At 35.8% G+C, this 16,960-nt stretch overlaps 1 protein-coding gene and 1 long non-coding RNA gene across 2 annotated transcripts in view; one reads left to right on the top strand and one right to left on the bottom strand.

The window, feature by feature from the left end:
- The window catches only part of LOC309627970, a 749,424-nt gene that overhangs the window by 106,782 nt on the left and 625,682 nt on the right, over window positions 1-16,960 (top strand). The window lies entirely within an intron of this gene.
- LOC309627937 (uncharacterized protein) overlaps window positions 1-16,960 on the bottom strand; it is a 68,494-nt gene that overhangs the window by 967 nt on the left and 50,567 nt on the right. The gene's annotated exons all lie outside the window — the stretch shown is intronic.

The raw sequence follows: 16,960 nt of genomic DNA, 5'->3' as shown, positions 1-16,960 counted from the left end.
CAAATGATTATTTTATTTTAGCTGGTTATTTCCAAAGGAGCACCCTCTTTCTCTGTTAATTAGAATCTAGATATTTGCTTTTTTACTAGAAATATATTACAGTTGTCAATTCAAAGCAAAACATATTAGAATGTAATTTCCTATTTGGAGTATGTTAACAAATTAAAACAAAAGAAAAGAAAGGAAAGTATCTTCCATTATTAGTGATGACAACATGCCATCTACTATACGCAAATATTATACTGCTGAGCCTTTTGAATTATTTTTTCTGATATGCTGACCTCTTGAAGATCCCTCACTCAGCTTTCCTTATGACCACATTCACCAGTTATCTGTAAGCTGACATTAGGGTGTGGACTACAGAAGAGAGTAAAGTCAGAAAAGCATGACCTAACACTCACTCAAATGGGGTCCTAGACAAAAGACTAGATCTTTCCAGAATTTAAACCCAGGCCCTCTGAAACCATTCACTCAGCCTCTCTTTTGCAAAGTGCTGCACTGGGTGCCCTGAGCATTTAAGCCTCGGAGCAACGTTGTGCAGGAGACTGAGACTGCATCTCGCTCACATTCACACATTTAGAGGGAAAAGAACCAGGCGTTCAATTAGGTTTGTCTCCCTCCATGCTCTTACCACTGCTTCACGTGCCCAACTCTAAAGAAGCAGAGAGATTAGTAAAATCAGCCCCTGCCAGTGGGACCAGCTTCACAGGGCCAGGATCAGGGTCAGGGTCAGTGTCAAGGTCAGGATCTGAAGGTCCTTATGCTTGGTTTAACGTTCTGCTGCCACTGTCTTGAAATTCTTAATAATTTTTGGACAAGGGGCCTCACATTTCATTTTACCCTGATTTTGCCAATGATCTAGCTAGTCCTACCAGTAAGGATAACACACAGCGGAAGAAACAGTCCCATTAAAGCCCCCCTTGGGGACATTGGAATGAAGAGGGCTGTCTTCTGTATAGTTAGTTGCCTAGCAGATCAGTCACAAAATTGATCTCAAGGCACTCTAGGTATTTGGGAAAATACTCAGATTTCTGTCTTTCTTCTTATGGGGAGATAGAAGTGAGAAGTAGTGTTTGTCCGTTTTTCCCCTATAGTTAGCTGTCACACCTAATAATTTGCTTTACATTTTGAAGTGTGTGGCAGCATCTCACACCAAATAAGAGCTCTAAAGGAAGAAATAATCTTGAAAAGTCTTGAGGTTGCATCTTTTTGTGAGTCAATGTACAGCACACACCCGTCCCTTTTCATGGTTTGAAGGAATTAGCAACTCTTCGCAACTTTAGAACAGTAAATACAGTGGCCATGTCCACTGGAAATGCAAGGGAGACACATCTTCCCAGTTTAAAACCCCCCAAAAGTCCTATGTAAAAAAAAAAATTAGCTTCTCTTACTGGTTTAAAAATGAACAGTACTCTCACTGTCAACAGATCCTGATCTGAAATGCTCAGGACACCACCCAGTAATTATCCAGTGTTAACAATTACACCAGAGAGAGGAATTCTTCTCTTACAAGGCAGTGACTAGATAAAAAACTATATGGGATTTAGTGACCAATTGTATGCTGGAAGGTTTGGCTTTAGATGTAGGTGTAAACTTACGTGATAACATTTTAGAGATAGAGAGGTCTCACTTACCCCAAATTCTTACTAACTTAATATGGTATTTGGAATTCAAACACTGGGGTATCATTATTTTGGGTTAAAAATTATTAAACATCATACCTTCATATGTTATAATCACTAGTCCCTTTTCTGCATGGTTGGGGGTATGCAGGGATACAAAAGCAAGTGAAGGACATCCTGAAGGAGGAAAATAGGCTATAGAAAATGACTTTCCCCCCTTTTTCTTCCAACTCAGGCCTCATAATTTTGCCTGAAACTAATGCTGAAATCTGACATGAGGAACATTGCAGAAGCAGTTGCATAGCAACTGTTCCTCTGACATGAGGAACATTGCATAGCAGTTTTAACAACAACAACATCAATAATCATAACAGTAAGTACTTTTGAGAGCTGTGCCAAGCACTCATTTTATGAGTCATCTCATTTAATTTTCAAACCAACTATATGGAGGTAACTATTTGTATCTGTTCAAATGCTTTCAGCTGCAAGAGCTAGAGTTAAACCAGATTCAAAATGGTGTAAATAATAACGGAAATCTGTTTTTTCAAATAACAATTCTCTCATGGTGAATAGTGTTTAACCTAATCAATATTTTCCTCTTAAGACTGAGAAGAGGTCCAGATTGCTCTGTTTGCAAGGATGCCCAAAACCTGAGCGAATTAGTTGCTGTGTTAACAAGGAAGCAGGAAGGGAGTGGATTTTGCATAGACAACCAAGTATATCTACCCCAGACTTCACTGTGCCCTAGGACACACGAAAATGCAAGCTCAGCAAGCCAGGTAACTTGTTCCAGGACACAGAGCTGGCAGGTGATGATGCCAGGACAGAGCCAGCCCCAGTCCATGGAACCCTGAAGGTCATGCTTTCAACCATTGTGCCTTTCAACACATTCCCTTTGTGTACCCATTCATAAGCATTCCAAATTTTTGCAAAAATTATTTAAAAAATTAAACACCATCGTTTCACCATCATAAGCTTAAGAAAGAAATCCAGAATGATTTCATTACACCTGCCTGGCCTGTATTAGTAGATACTCTTCACAGTCTAATACCAAGCCCTACACTCTGGTTAAAACCTACTGGGAATACAGTCACTGTGGAGAACAGTATGGAGGTTCCTTAAAAAACTAAAAATAGAACTACCATACAACCCAGCAATCCCACTACTGGGCATATACCCTGAGAAAACCATAATTCAAAAAGAGTCATGTACCACAATATTCACTGCAGCTCTATTTACAATAGCCAGGACATGGAAGCAACCTAAGTGTCCATCAACAGATGAATGGATAAAGAAGATGTCGCACATATATACAATGGACTATTACTCAGCCATAAAAAGGAATGGAACTGAGTTATTTGTAGTGAGGTGGATGGACCTAGAGACTGTCATACAGAGTGAAGTAAGTCAGAAAGAGAAAAACAAATACCATATGCTAACACATATATATGGAATCTAAAAAAAAAAAAAAAAGAAAATGGTCAGAAGAACCTATGGGCAAGTTGGGAATAAAGATGCAGACCTACTAGAGAATGGACTTGAGGATATGGGGAGGGGGAAGGGTAAGCTGGGATGAAGTGAGAGAGTGGCATGGACATATATACACTACCAAATGTAAAATAGATAGCTAGTGGGAAGCAGCCGCATAGCACAGGGAGTTCAGCTCGGTGCTTTGTGACCACCTAGAGGGGTGGGATAGGGAGGGTGGGAGGGAGGGAGATGCAAGAGGGAAGAGATATGGGGACATATGTATATGTATAGCTGATTCACTTTGTTATAAAGCAGAAACTGACACACCATTGTAAAGCAATTATACTCTAATAAAGATGTTTAAAAAAAAACTAAAAATAAAACTACCATATGACCCAGCAATCCCACTACTGGGCATGTATCCTGAGAAAACCATAATTCAAAAGAACATGTGTACCCCAGTATTCATTGCAACACTATTTACAATAGCCAGGACATGGAAACAAACTAAATGTCCAACGACAGATGAATGGATAGAGAAGATGTGGTACATATATACAATGAAATATTACTCAGCCATAAAAGGGAATGACATTGGGTCATTTGTAGAGATGAGGATGGACCTAGAGTCTGTCATACAGAGTGAGGTAAGCCAGAAAGAGAAAAACAAATATCGTAGAATCTAGAAAAATGGTACAGATGAACTTATTTGCAGGGCAGGAATAGAGATGTAGACATAGAGAACGGACATGTGGACATGGGGTGGAGGGGGGAAGTGGAGGGTGGGACGAATTGGGAGATTAGGATTGACATATATACACTATCATGCATAAAATATATAGCTAGTGGGAACATGCTATAAAGCACAGGAAGCTCAGCTTGGTGCTCTGTGATGACCTAGATGGGTTGGATGGGGGTGGGGTGGGAAGGAGGGGATAGATGTATACATATAGCTGATTCACTTCATTGAACAGCAGAAACTAACACAACACTGTAAAGCAATTATACTCCAATTGAAAAACAAAAAAACCTACTGGGACGTTTTAGCCTAACAGGACCACTTTGGAAAGGAGTTCCTAAACAATGTCAGCCTTTGAGGATTCTGAGGAATTGAGAAGGACTGTTCCTATCTAAATGCTTACAGTTTGATAATATAGTGAACTATGCCACAATTGCTGAATGCAGTGTATCTTTAGCCATAACACTCCCCTAAGATACTCTTGTCTCTTACTTACCCGGGAAAACTAGCTATTCTTAAACCACCAAATTTACTACAAAGATAACTTCTGGATTTTCTGCTACTAGTTTTTATACAAGTTGAAGTTGGATAAAATAAATTATTGGTTCCAGAGGTTATAGAGAAATAATTGTTTGGGGGAAGAAATAGAAAATACACATATATTCTGTATTTGTTTTTCTTGTAATTGATTGTTTTCAAAAGAAATGGAATGGTGATAACTTTACCCAAATCTTGTATTTTAATGGAGATAGTTAAAGGCAGGAATATATTACTACATTAAAATTCTTAGGTGACTTATTTCTACCAAATTGAAAAAAAAATATTCTTTTGACTATACAACCTTCAGTGAAAATGAAGAGCTGAAAATTGGATCTGAATTTGACTCTTGGAAGTATTTAACAATATACAAAAATAAAAAGGCTAAAAATCTTCACCTAATGAATTTAAAAGTTGAATGTGCCTATGGAATTAGTGAGAAGAAAACTCAGTTTTACTTTTATTTTTCCTTACTTTTGTTTTCCTTTTCAACCCACCTCCAACCTCATTTTTTCCTCATGTTTAGTTTTAACTATGGAGGCAAAAACTAAGCAGATATACTTCTTACATTCTTCAAATGGAGACATTTTAAAGCCAGCTAAGCTTGACTAGAAAAAAAAAAAAGATGACAAAATTAGAGATGAATTTAATGAACCAATTCATTTTTTCTAACAAATTGGCTGGATATTTTATTATCATAGAGACACAGCACGAATTCAGCAGAAATATTCCAACTGTATTCAGTGAAAAAAATCTGTTCTCCAACTAAGTAATTTATTGTTATCAAGATCATTTTGAATACGAAGAAAAAAATACTTCCTATTATTATAAAAGATGTATCACCTTTTGTTATAGTTTCAAAGGAGAAATCTTAACAACTACTATAAACAATTGTCAGTTCATGATTTTGAGAGATATTTCATATTTAGATCACAAATAAGAAGGAAAAATGATAAGGAAATATAACTGGTTAAGATTTTATTGGGTGCAGGGGACCCTAAGAATATTGTCTTATACTACCTTACATAAACTAGAGGTGACAGCTTAGAAATATGGAAAGTCATGGGAAACCAGAAAATGATTTTGAACCCTGAAACCTCTCAAGGAAATAGGAAATGAGATCATAAAACTTTTTTTTTTTCCTCTAGGAGATTTGGCATTAGAGTGACATTGATGAAACCTTAGATAGGGAATGGACTTCAACTTTGGCCTTTTATAGTAAGGGTGGAAACCAAAGAGCCTAAGTTGCTGTCTCTCATTTTAAAATTTCACTGATTCATTATATCCGAGAGGGGATTCTTAGTAAATATCATGCTGAATGAATGAAGGAATCAGTGGCATGAGTGAAAGGTATATATATAAATGTCTCTAGAATAACTAAGACTTTTCGAAGGGTTTTTTTTTTTTTTTTTTTCCAAAGGGTTTTTAAGGGAACACTTTAGCATTCTATGGTGGTGAAAGAGAGCCTTCTAGACTATAACTAGTTTACTAATTAAATTCTTGCACTGAAACATAAATAAAATTATAATCTAAATTCATTCCAAAGAAGGTAATGCAATGAGGTTGTGTCAGGGAGGTCCAGAGGCAAAAAAAGATAGTGTTGTTAAAAGCTTGCATGCTTATGTTCTATTCTCTATCTAGTTTCTATTTACTGATCCAATTTCCTATTCAGTGGAGTGTGTACCTTGCTATAACCCATGGAATGTGATCCAGGAGGAATGCACATCTAATCCCCCTAAACCAATGAGTCAGACATTGCATCCACAGTAATCTACAAAGAACCCAAACATGGGAACTACCATTATTGAAATATGACCTACTTTGATGTCTTACCTGTGGCAATGCAGAAGAACCAAGTCAATAAATGTACATATTCTATAAATTTTGGAAAATGTTCTTTTGTACTTTTTACCTATAGTTCTAAATATTAATAAATTTTTGGATATTCTACAAAATATTTGACCATTTAAATATTACTTCTATTGTACAGTTAGAAACCTCAAGATAATATAAATATTGGTTCCATTTCAATAATTATTTCCATGCTACAGTTAGTTGTATAGAAATAAGCATGTTGCCCAAGCCACTCACTGAAGTGTGTATAGCCCCAGATTCTCCTGGCCTTAACCCAGATCCCTATAATTACACAAATAACAGCAACCGCTTTAACTTGCTGCCTCAGACACATGCACACTGATATACCTTTGTAAACCAAAAGTACAGGAAAGCTGTCAAGCAAGGACACAACGTCAAGAGTTCTAGACCTATACAGGAATCACACAACAGTGGATTTGCTACCTCTTCAAAGGAGGCCTCAGGCAAAGACCTAAGTAAGACCAGGAAGAGGGAAGCTAGATTAATGATTTCTTCAAATGAGAGAAAGGTCAGTCTTCTGCACCTATGACTGGTCTGAAATGGCACAATGTGGAACCTGCTTTGATTTCGATACAACAAGGACCACTACTCACTCTTCACTTAACAATATTCTGGGGACAGTGTGCTAGGCAGTATTCTAGGAGCTGGCAACACAGTGGTGAATAAGACACACTGAGCTGACAGACAGGCAGAAAGATAAGACATTAACAAATACTTGCATAATTAATTAAATACAATTGTAAACTTATGTATAGAAGAAAAGTAAAAGATGCTATAGCAATGTAGTATAGGTAGAAAATGTGTACATCCCAGTAGGTCTTGGAGAATTCCCATGTATGCCTACCATCCTAGATTAATAGCCAGTACTACCTCCTTTCACAGTCATGAGTGTTTATGGGTGATAAATAAGTGATTATTGCTCACTTTCATAAGAGGAGATCTGACTTTGAGAGCCATAGAACACTTTTTTTCAAAAAGTGACTTTTCAGTTGAGACATAAGGATGTGAGAGCTACCCAGAGAAGGGGTAGGGTACTATAAAATGAAGGGAGGACAGGGGAAATTGCAGGTACAAAGAACTAGGGGGTGAAGAGAGCCTGATCCATTTCAAGAACTTGTGAACAGGGCGTGGTTTGGTAAGACAGGCAGTGGCAGATCATGTAGCGCCTTAGCAGTAAATTTATAGATTTAAGACCTAGAGCAATAAGAGGCCATTGAATCATAATAATATTTATAACTATGGATAAAATGTAGTGTTTAGGATGTGCCAATATCTATTTGACACATATAAGAGATATGAACTCAGTGTACAACAATTCAAAGCAGGTGGTATTATGTCCTGTGTTTCAGATTAGGGGACTGAGGCACAAAGGGTTAAGGCAAATTGCCTAAAGCCGTATATCAAGAAAGTGATGGAATGAGGCTTCCAACCAGGCAGACTTGCTCCAGAGTCTTTACTCTGTTAATCAAGGTAGTGACCATATCAGATTTGACGGTTAAAAATTTAACTGAGCTTAAAAAACTTCAAAGTTCTGAGTTTATTCTGAAATGATTAAATGACAAGGAAATGTTGAACTTGCTGTTACTTTCTGTTCATCAGGTTAAAGTACACGTTCTCAAGACAGTGAAGTATGACCTGTGTTAAGTAAAAAATGAAGGTATGGACATATGCATATATATAAATGGGAAATAACTGAGTGGCAACATGAAACACTGTTAAGTGGTTACCTCTGAAGATTTGTTGGAATGAGGGAGTGCAAGAGTAAGGGATTTTACACTTCATTCTGAACTGTTATGTTTTTCCCATGAGTGCATATTTTTAAACAGTAAATGTCAAAAAGTTATCAACACCCACAATGTTCCTGCTCGCTAAGAAACATGCAATGTTTTTGGAGTTGCAGAGCACTATTAGTAAGAAAGGAATCATTGCCTTCACCTGTCCTGTGAGAACAGATAGTCATGAGAAAAGACTTCAAACAAACCACATAGCATGTTTGTTTGAACAAGAAATTAGGGATGTTCATATTCCCAAGGTACTGTGCATTCTGACCATGAGTGTAATCATGTTCTTTCCTGGTAATGAGAGTAACCCTTCAAAGAGAATCTAATGCTGTCACAGTCAACAGACAATGCAACTCAGCATCGAAACATTTTCCAGGTAGTAGAAACCAGTGCTAAGTAGTTTAAGTAAAATTGCTGTGTGGTTAAACTGAATTTTAGTCCAATTCTATACATCTCATAATTTTCAAGACATTGTTTTAAGTCAAGCAATCAATCAACCAATCAAGGAATATAATTCTGAATGGTCCTCCAACTACCTTTTATCAATAACATGGGACTGGGTATGTGTACTGGTGCTTTTACTGAACTATGGTGGTGACTTTCAGATTACAATCAATGTCTTTCCTAGAAAAGAAAGAATTGTCCTTTTTCTAAATAAAGTTTCAGATGTCTCACATTCACTTCACTGAGCAACAAGCTGAAATTTCCCTTTGATTTACATATAATCTTGGGTCTATACTTGTGACCATTTCATGTTTAGACACCTCTGTAATATTCATGTGCATGTTATTTTTTTTAGAATAAAACTTCTTAACGTGCTGTGCTGATAAAGGTATATTGATTTTGCTTAATCATGATGGCAATGCTATAAGACTTGAAGTCTATAATAGAAGTCTATTATTTCCTGGGAAATTTCGAAGCTCCAGAGCTTCTCAGGTCCCAGGTTGCACTGACCTTTGTGTTTAAAACGTGTTCTCTTGTCTATGAAGTAGTCTCTTTCCTGTGTTACTCTGCAGAGGACAAGTGTTAGGACACAGAATATTCCATTTAATTTAAAGTCAGATGCAGTTGACAGTATGGCTATGTTTCTTACTCTTAGTATTGGGTGTATGATCCTACGTATTTTAGAAACTTACAAACATCTAGGAACGCTTTCCTCTTTCTTTTGTTTAACAGATATTTTGTTTGACTCCATGTTAAACAGAATCTGTCATCTTTTACTTCTTTGCATTCATAGCACACTTTTCCTAATGCTATCACAACACTTACAACATTTCTTTTTCTTTATTTTGTTACGTTTCTGTTTCCCATTCTAATTATACGTTTTTGAAGGGTTAATATTTATTATTATTATTATCATTGTTATTATTACTATTTCTTCTCCAACTCTAAAGAACAGTATCTAACAAATATAGATAGTAGGTTTTCCATATATACAGATTGAAAGAAGAAAGGAAGGAATTAATAAATGCATGAGAAGTTACAGATATATACATGATTTGGGCTAAGTCTTTTGATTTCAATAATTATTGAAATAATCAATTTGTGAGCAGGGAAGGATAAAGAGTACATTACCATACACATTATTCTGGATATTCAGATGGAGTGGGTCTTGTTAAAAGAGAAAAAAATGAGCAGTCATCATTGTATCCGTTGTGGCAGGTGGATAAAAGAAATGATACATGAAATAATTTAAAAGAAGTAACTAACAGTTACTTCTATTTTCAGAGCAACTGGGAAATAGAAAGGAGAAAAAGAAAGAAATCTTTGTTAGCTTTAGCCTTAGAAGATAAAGAAACAGTTGAGCACTATTTCTTCAAACAATAAATAGATAACTGTAAAACATATGTGGTCTGCCTCATCCTACAGCAATAGAAGAACTACCACATCCACTCTTCAGGACCTAGGACAGAGATATCAATAGCAAAATTACCAAAACACAAAAGGACTGAACTAGAACTCCTTGCACAGGTCAGCAGCATGAATGTATTCCTAAATAGGGCTCCAACCTTCTTCACCAGCTAGATAGTCACAATGGGTTCATAGCAACTACAGATGGTGCAGGCTCAACTCTAACAGTCCTTGGAACAACCTACCACTGCATATGTCCTAGTTATAAAATGTTTCAGTCCCATGCTTACACACCCTTAATGATCAGGAAGTGAAAAGGGATAGAATTTTTAAATCTTTATGAGAACATATTGAAAGTCTAGCTATTTGAAGATATATAAATATCCTAGTGTTCATGAGGGGAAGAGGAAAATAGAATGGTTTATCTGTGATTTCCAATGAACAAAATAAGAATCAGATAATTTATCTGTGGATATATTCATCTTAGATAAGCCTACAAAAAGTCAAAGAAGCTATTTGGGTTTTTCTGCAAATCACTGGCATTAATTTCTGTGTTATCTCTCATTTACAAAGGAAGGCCTATAACATCTGAAATATATGGGATGATTAGAAAGGGAACTTGAAAAAATGGTTTATTCTGAATATCTTTGAATACCACATAGCTTTATATCTACCAAATGCAGCTGGACATTGAGATCTGAGAACCTCATCACAGAAAAATTTGAGAAATGGTGAAAGCCTGAATACTTTCCCATTAAGTTAAGGAATAGGCAAGGGTGTCCTCTCACGACTCCTATACAACATTTTCCTGGAAGTCCTAGTCAGTGCCATAAGGAAGAAGGAAGGAAGGAAGGAAGGAAGGAAGGAAGGAAGGAAGGAAGGAAGGAAGGAAGGAAGGAAGGAGGGAGGGAAGGAAGGGAGAGAAAGAAAAGGCATACATATTGGAAAGGAAAAAATAAAATGGTCTCTTCAATCTCTATTCTTCCTTCTATGTTAGCTATGATTATCTCAAGGTTTTGCATCAAGCCATTTATTTGTCTGTTGACCATGCCTAATATATTACTTGCTATTTCTATCATATTAAGATATTTTTCCTTAGTTTGAAATTGATTTTTCTATCTCATTCTTCTATTGTTTCAGATTTTAGAAGTTGTTTTATTGAATTATATTCTTGTTACTTTCTTCTACAGCACAAATTTGTAGGACAATCTTTTTTTCTGTAGTTATGTTTTCTTACCTTATAGGACTCATGATATTTTTGTACCTAGTGGCGCTTCCTTTATTTTGTTTAGTTGCCATGCCATTTCTTTGTATCTGTCTCGTGCTTAAATTAAGCAGTGCTGTACCATCTCTTGTCTCTCATATAGTTTGAATGACTTCTCCTTGACATTCTACACAGCATACCTTCAATTAATTTATCTTTAGTGAACTTCAGTATAAGGACGGAGAGTTGATTTCTAGCCAACGTTCGGAGAGAGAGTAAGAGGGAGAAAGGCAAAGAACTCGGCTGTGCCTTGCCACAATCCCGGCTAGAGGACTTGGCCATGGTTTTGTCTTTGAGAACCAGAGGAACATCAAGTACCAGGGCCCGCTCTACCACAAGTGCAATTCTCTCCTGTAGACTTTTTTCTCATCTACCCCGATTCAACCGACCTATAAGATGGTAAATTTTGGCATCCATTCTTCCCTCTAAGGCTTTTTCCTTAAGTTTTCCCAGATCTTCCCACTTACACCCCAGTTTACTTTTTTACAAGTAGAAAGCATTCATGAGAATTCTCATGAATCTGTCAATTGACTGAGGATAGAGGTGAAGTTGAGGGCCTTCTCCCACTATACCACACCAGAGTTTTCAAGGTTTCTAATTTTCATAGTCACTTTTTATTTATTATTTTTATTTTTTTAAATTTTATTGAATCATGGTCACTCTTTTAAAGTTTATGATGTGAGGTTACGATCCTTCTCATGTTTATTGGTACTAGTAGTTCTCTTCTCAGAGAACTTTAGTAACAAGTGTTGAAGAAACCAGGTTTTACTTTGTTTAAGACCTGCTAATAACTCTTTATTGGGCCATTATTACAGTTGTTGGGGAAAGAGTGGGAAGGGTTAATACAGACAGAGTCTATGCTATAAAAATTGTTCTTTCATCCAAAAGATAGAAAGATTTTAATAGTACAATAATCAAATTAAAGATACAACTTTATTTTTCCTTCAGAGAGTCAAGTAAATTGTCATTTAATATGTGTCAGTGGCACTTCAGGTTCATTTCTTGGGACGTCCTCCCCCCCCCCCCACATTTTCAATGGCTTTGTTGAAGTATAATTTCCATATAATAAAATATACTCATTTTAAGTACATAATTTAATAAATTTTAGTAGTTGTAAAGCCGTCATTGTAATCAAGATATAAAATAACTCTAGCTCCCTAAAAGTGTTTTCATGTCCTTTTGCAATGAATTCTCTCCCTTCCCTACAGCCTCAGGCAACCACTGATCTACTCTCTGACATCATATGGTTTTGCCTTTCCTAGAATTTCAAAAAAATGCAATTATGTAGTCTTGTTTTTTTTGTTTTTTTTTACTTCTTGCATTTAGTATAAGATTTTTGAGATTAATCCTTTTCATTCCTATTTTCATATTATTTATATTTATTTCTTAGCAGTTTCTACAGAATGGCTATATCACAAATTATTTATCCATTCACCAGTCAATGGACATTTGAGTTTTCCCATTATTTGGCTATTATGTATAATGCGGTTATGAACATTTACCAAAAAGTCTTTGAATATACAAACGTTTTTCTTTCTCTTGAGTAAATATCTAGGTTAAATATTTTTTTCTAGAAGTTTTACCATCTTTGCTCTTACATTTAGGTCTATGATCTATTTCAAGTTCCTTTTTTAATATGGTATGAAGTGAAGTTTAAGATTCATTTTATTCATACAGATATACAGTTGTTCTAGTAACATTTGTTGAAAATATTATCTTTTCACTTATTTGAATGCCTTAGTACCTTTATTAAAAATCAACTGACCATATGCATTTGGGTCTATTTCTGGACTCTCTATTCCATTTCATTAATAAATATGTCTATCCTTATACCACTACCATACTGTCTTATATCTATAGGTTGGTAAATCTTGAAATCATGTAATCTAGCTTGTCTACCCTCGTTTTTCTTTTTAAGATTGTCAAAATATGACCTTTTTAATCAAAAGAAAACATTGAAAATGCTTTTTATATTAAAATTGTCATAAGGCATTATTTCTTGGTGATGAGCTTTTAAAAAAGTATTAATGGAAACAGTCTGCTTTTCTATATAAAATTTAAAATGAGCTAGTCCGTTTCTTCAAAAATACATTTTTTAAATTGAAGTATAGTTGATTTACAATGTTATGTTAATTTCAGGTGTACAGCAAAGTGATTGTTATACATTTTTTTTTTCAGATTCTTTTCCATTATAGGTTATTACAAGATACTGAATATAGTTCTCCGTGCTATACAGTAGGTCCTTGTTGGTAATCTATTTTATATATAGTAGTGTGTATGTGTTAATCTCAAAATCTTAATTTATCCTTTCCCCTACCTTTCCCCTTTGGTAACCAAAAGTTTGTTTTCTATGTCTGTGAGTCTATTTCTGTTTTGTAAATAAGTTCATTTGTATCATCTTTTTTTAGATTCTATATATAAGTGATATCATATAATATTTGTCTCACTCACTTACTTCACTTAATATGATAATCTCTAGGTCTATCCATGTTGCTGCAAATCGCATTATTTCATTCTTTTTTATGACTGAGTAATATTCCATTGTGTGTGTGTGTGTGTGTGTGTGTGTGTGTGTGTGTGTGTGTGTGTGTGTGTATATATACCACATCTTCTTTATCCACTCATCTATCGACAGACATTTAGGTTGCTTCCATGACCTGGCTATTGTCAATGGTGTTGCTATGAACATTAGAGTGCATGTATCTTTTGAATTAGTGTTTTCTCTGACTATATGCCCAGGAGTGGGATTGCTGGATCATATGGTAACTCTAATTTTAGTTTTGTAAGGAACCTCCATACTCTTCTCCGTAGTGGCTGCACCAATTTTTATTCCCACCAACATGTACTAGTGTTCCTTTTTCTCCACACCCTGTCCAGCATTTATTATTTGTAGACTTTTAATGATGGTCATTCTGACCCATGTGAAGTGATACCTCATTGTACTTTCAATTTGCATTTCTCTAATTATTAGTGATATTGAGCATCTTTTCATGTGTCTGTTGGCCATCTGATTCATTTTTTAATCAGCAAAAGAAAACATTAAACAAAGCAAAATGTCATGTTTTTTATATTAAAATTGTCATAAGGACTTAGAATTCTTTCACAGGCGATGAACTTCTAAAAACTATTAAGTGGAAACTTGGTCTGATTTTTATGATTCCCAGTCTTATAAATAGCAGTCTGTCAATAAAACTTCAGTGAATGTATAAAATAATGTCTAGGATCTTATGCATGAGGGCAATTGGTATTGAAAAAATTTCCCCTACTGGATTCATATTCATGAAAACCTCAGTAATTGCAGCCTATGCAAGAAAAGAGTGGCAGCCCCGTCAAATTATTATATAACCTTTTTGAGGTAATGTTCATAAAGCTGACCATGTTAAAGGTTTTGAAAACCCATAAAGTGAAATTTTAAAATTAAGAACATAATTGTTACTAAATATATTTTATATACATGTACTTAATTTTATATACAGAAACCAGGAGTGAGTATTGCTTGTTTGTATCAACTGTATTTTTAAGCTACTTGCTTGAGTGAAAGATAAGACACTTTTCTTCTATCACATATTTTCTTAAAATCTCATTTACAATATTTAGTTGCATAACAAGATCCAACTCGAACCACATGGATACAGTTTTACTTAGTGCCTATTCAAATAACCTTAGACTTTGAATCAGTGGCAATCTAGTATAACAAAGTTTTATTTTATATTCAAGACACTTTCCAAAGCTGTATAGAAAGGCTATGTCTCCATGGAGTTAGCAGTTTAATATTCCTTACTCCACTAAACAACCAATTAAATCATTGAAGCTTTTTCCTCCACAGAAAATTCAACTCAGAGAAAGTGACCCATTTAATAGTCTTAATTCAGAACTCTTACATCTGGAAGTAGGAATAAAGATTATTTTCTTCACATTTGGACCCAGCCAGAATGGCTTGTAATTAATATCTCCATGCCCGCACTGTGAATTGGAGTCCAGTGAATTTGAAGAAGAAAGAATGAGGGAAAGGAGGTTATCCTTTGCAACATCAACATAATGTTTATAATCTTTTGTTATTAAAGTTTTTGTTCATATGATTGCAAGTTTAAAAAGGTAGTTATCTATTCATAATGACAACCTATACATACGCATGTGTTTGTACACACACATGTGTTAAAACACACACATACACAGGCATAAACACACAGCTGTATGCATTACACACACACACAGACCACACATACAGCTGCAGCAGCAGCTGTATTTCTTCTCCTCCTTCATTCTTCTCATCTTCTTAATTCTGCCCTGAAGCTGAGTTTGGTAGGGAGAATAATTGCCCCCAAACATGTCCACCTCCTAATCCATAGAACCTGTGAATATACTATTTTACATGGCAAAAGGGACCTTGCAGATGTGATTAACATTTAGAACCTTGAGATGGAAAGATTTTCCTGAGTTATCTGGGTGGGGCCTTAAAGGCCTTAGGAGTCCTTAAAAAGTAGAGAATCTTTCCTGACTGTTGTCAGAGAGAGAGATGATAAAGAAAGAAGGGTCAGAGGACAGAGGGAGAGTCAGGGAGAGATGTTACATGAGAGGTGCTCGACCTGCCATTGCTGGACTTGAAGGTGGAGGAACATTGCCATGAGCCAAGGAATGTGAGAATCTTCTAGAATCTAGGGATGGGCCTCAACGGCTAACAAGCAAATGGAAATCTCAGCCCCACAATCACAAGTTACTAAATTATGATGACAACCTGAATGAGCAAGTAAACGCCTAGAGCCTCTAGAAATGAATATGCTTTCTTGGTAACTTGATTTAGCCCAGTGAGACCCATGTCAGATATATGACCTCCAGAACTGTTAACATACTGATAACAAATTTGTATTATTTTAAACACTAAGTTTATGGTGATTTGTGATCGTGGTGATTTTTCCCAGCAGCAATAGTAAAATAATACACTACAATACATAAACAGGGAAACTCTGTGCTCTCAGAAACAACAAAGACTGTTCCATGTATCTCAGATGGATTTTCTACCTTATGCTTACTTCACAGACAAGAAGTTGGGTGACCAGTTGTTCTAAGCGCATTTATTAAGAAAGAGTGCAGACAACATTTCCCCACTCTAGGGAGCTTATCAAGCCTGACTGGAGATGAATAACAAGACACTTAGACTAGAAATGGCCACTTTAACATCTCAAGACCTCTGGGCTACACAAGGCTTTTGGAATAGAGTAACCAGAGCAGAATCAATCTCAAAATTGCCCACCTTTCTACAGCTCTCTGGGGAAGTCCGCCTTACTAGAAGTAGCTCAGGCAGGTGGTAAGTCATGAGGAATGTTTGGAGGAGCACTGAGAGTGGCCTCAAACTGTCTCCTCACTAGCTGTCCTACTACCTGAAACTCATCATTAGTCGTTCATTTGGAGAAGAAAGGCTTGAGAGGTTTCTAGGACTCTTACCTTACAAAGTAGAAAACAGTTTTTGTTATGTGTGGGAGAAAGGAGGGAAGATAAGAAGAGGAATAGAAAATTATCAGTTAATATTTTGGTATCAAAGGCTGCCAACACATGGAAAAAGATATTATAGGTATTTTAAATGTAGTTTTTATTAAAGTTAATGCACATAGTTAGAGAGTCACACAGTTACATAAGGCTTGCTTCCTGTTCCCCCAACCATGTTTCTTATGCCAAAGAGACATCTTGTTTAACTGATTATTTTTGTATTTATTTCCATACCATTAGAAAATGTGCTTACATTGATACTTCTTGATTTTTCAGTATGAAGCCCTGCGTATTGGTTTCATCCATCTATTGTGGATGTTAACAACTTAGTGCTTTC

Source organism: Balaenoptera borealis (genome assembly GCF_965194805.1).
Source record: "Balaenoptera borealis genome assembly, chromosome: 4".
In the NCBI taxonomy this organism is placed as follows: domain Eukaryota; kingdom Metazoa; phylum Chordata; class Mammalia; order Artiodactyla; family Balaenopteridae; genus Balaenoptera; species Balaenoptera borealis.
Note: the sequence above shows the minus strand (reverse complement) of the source record. Positions and strands in the feature narration are given on the sequence as shown.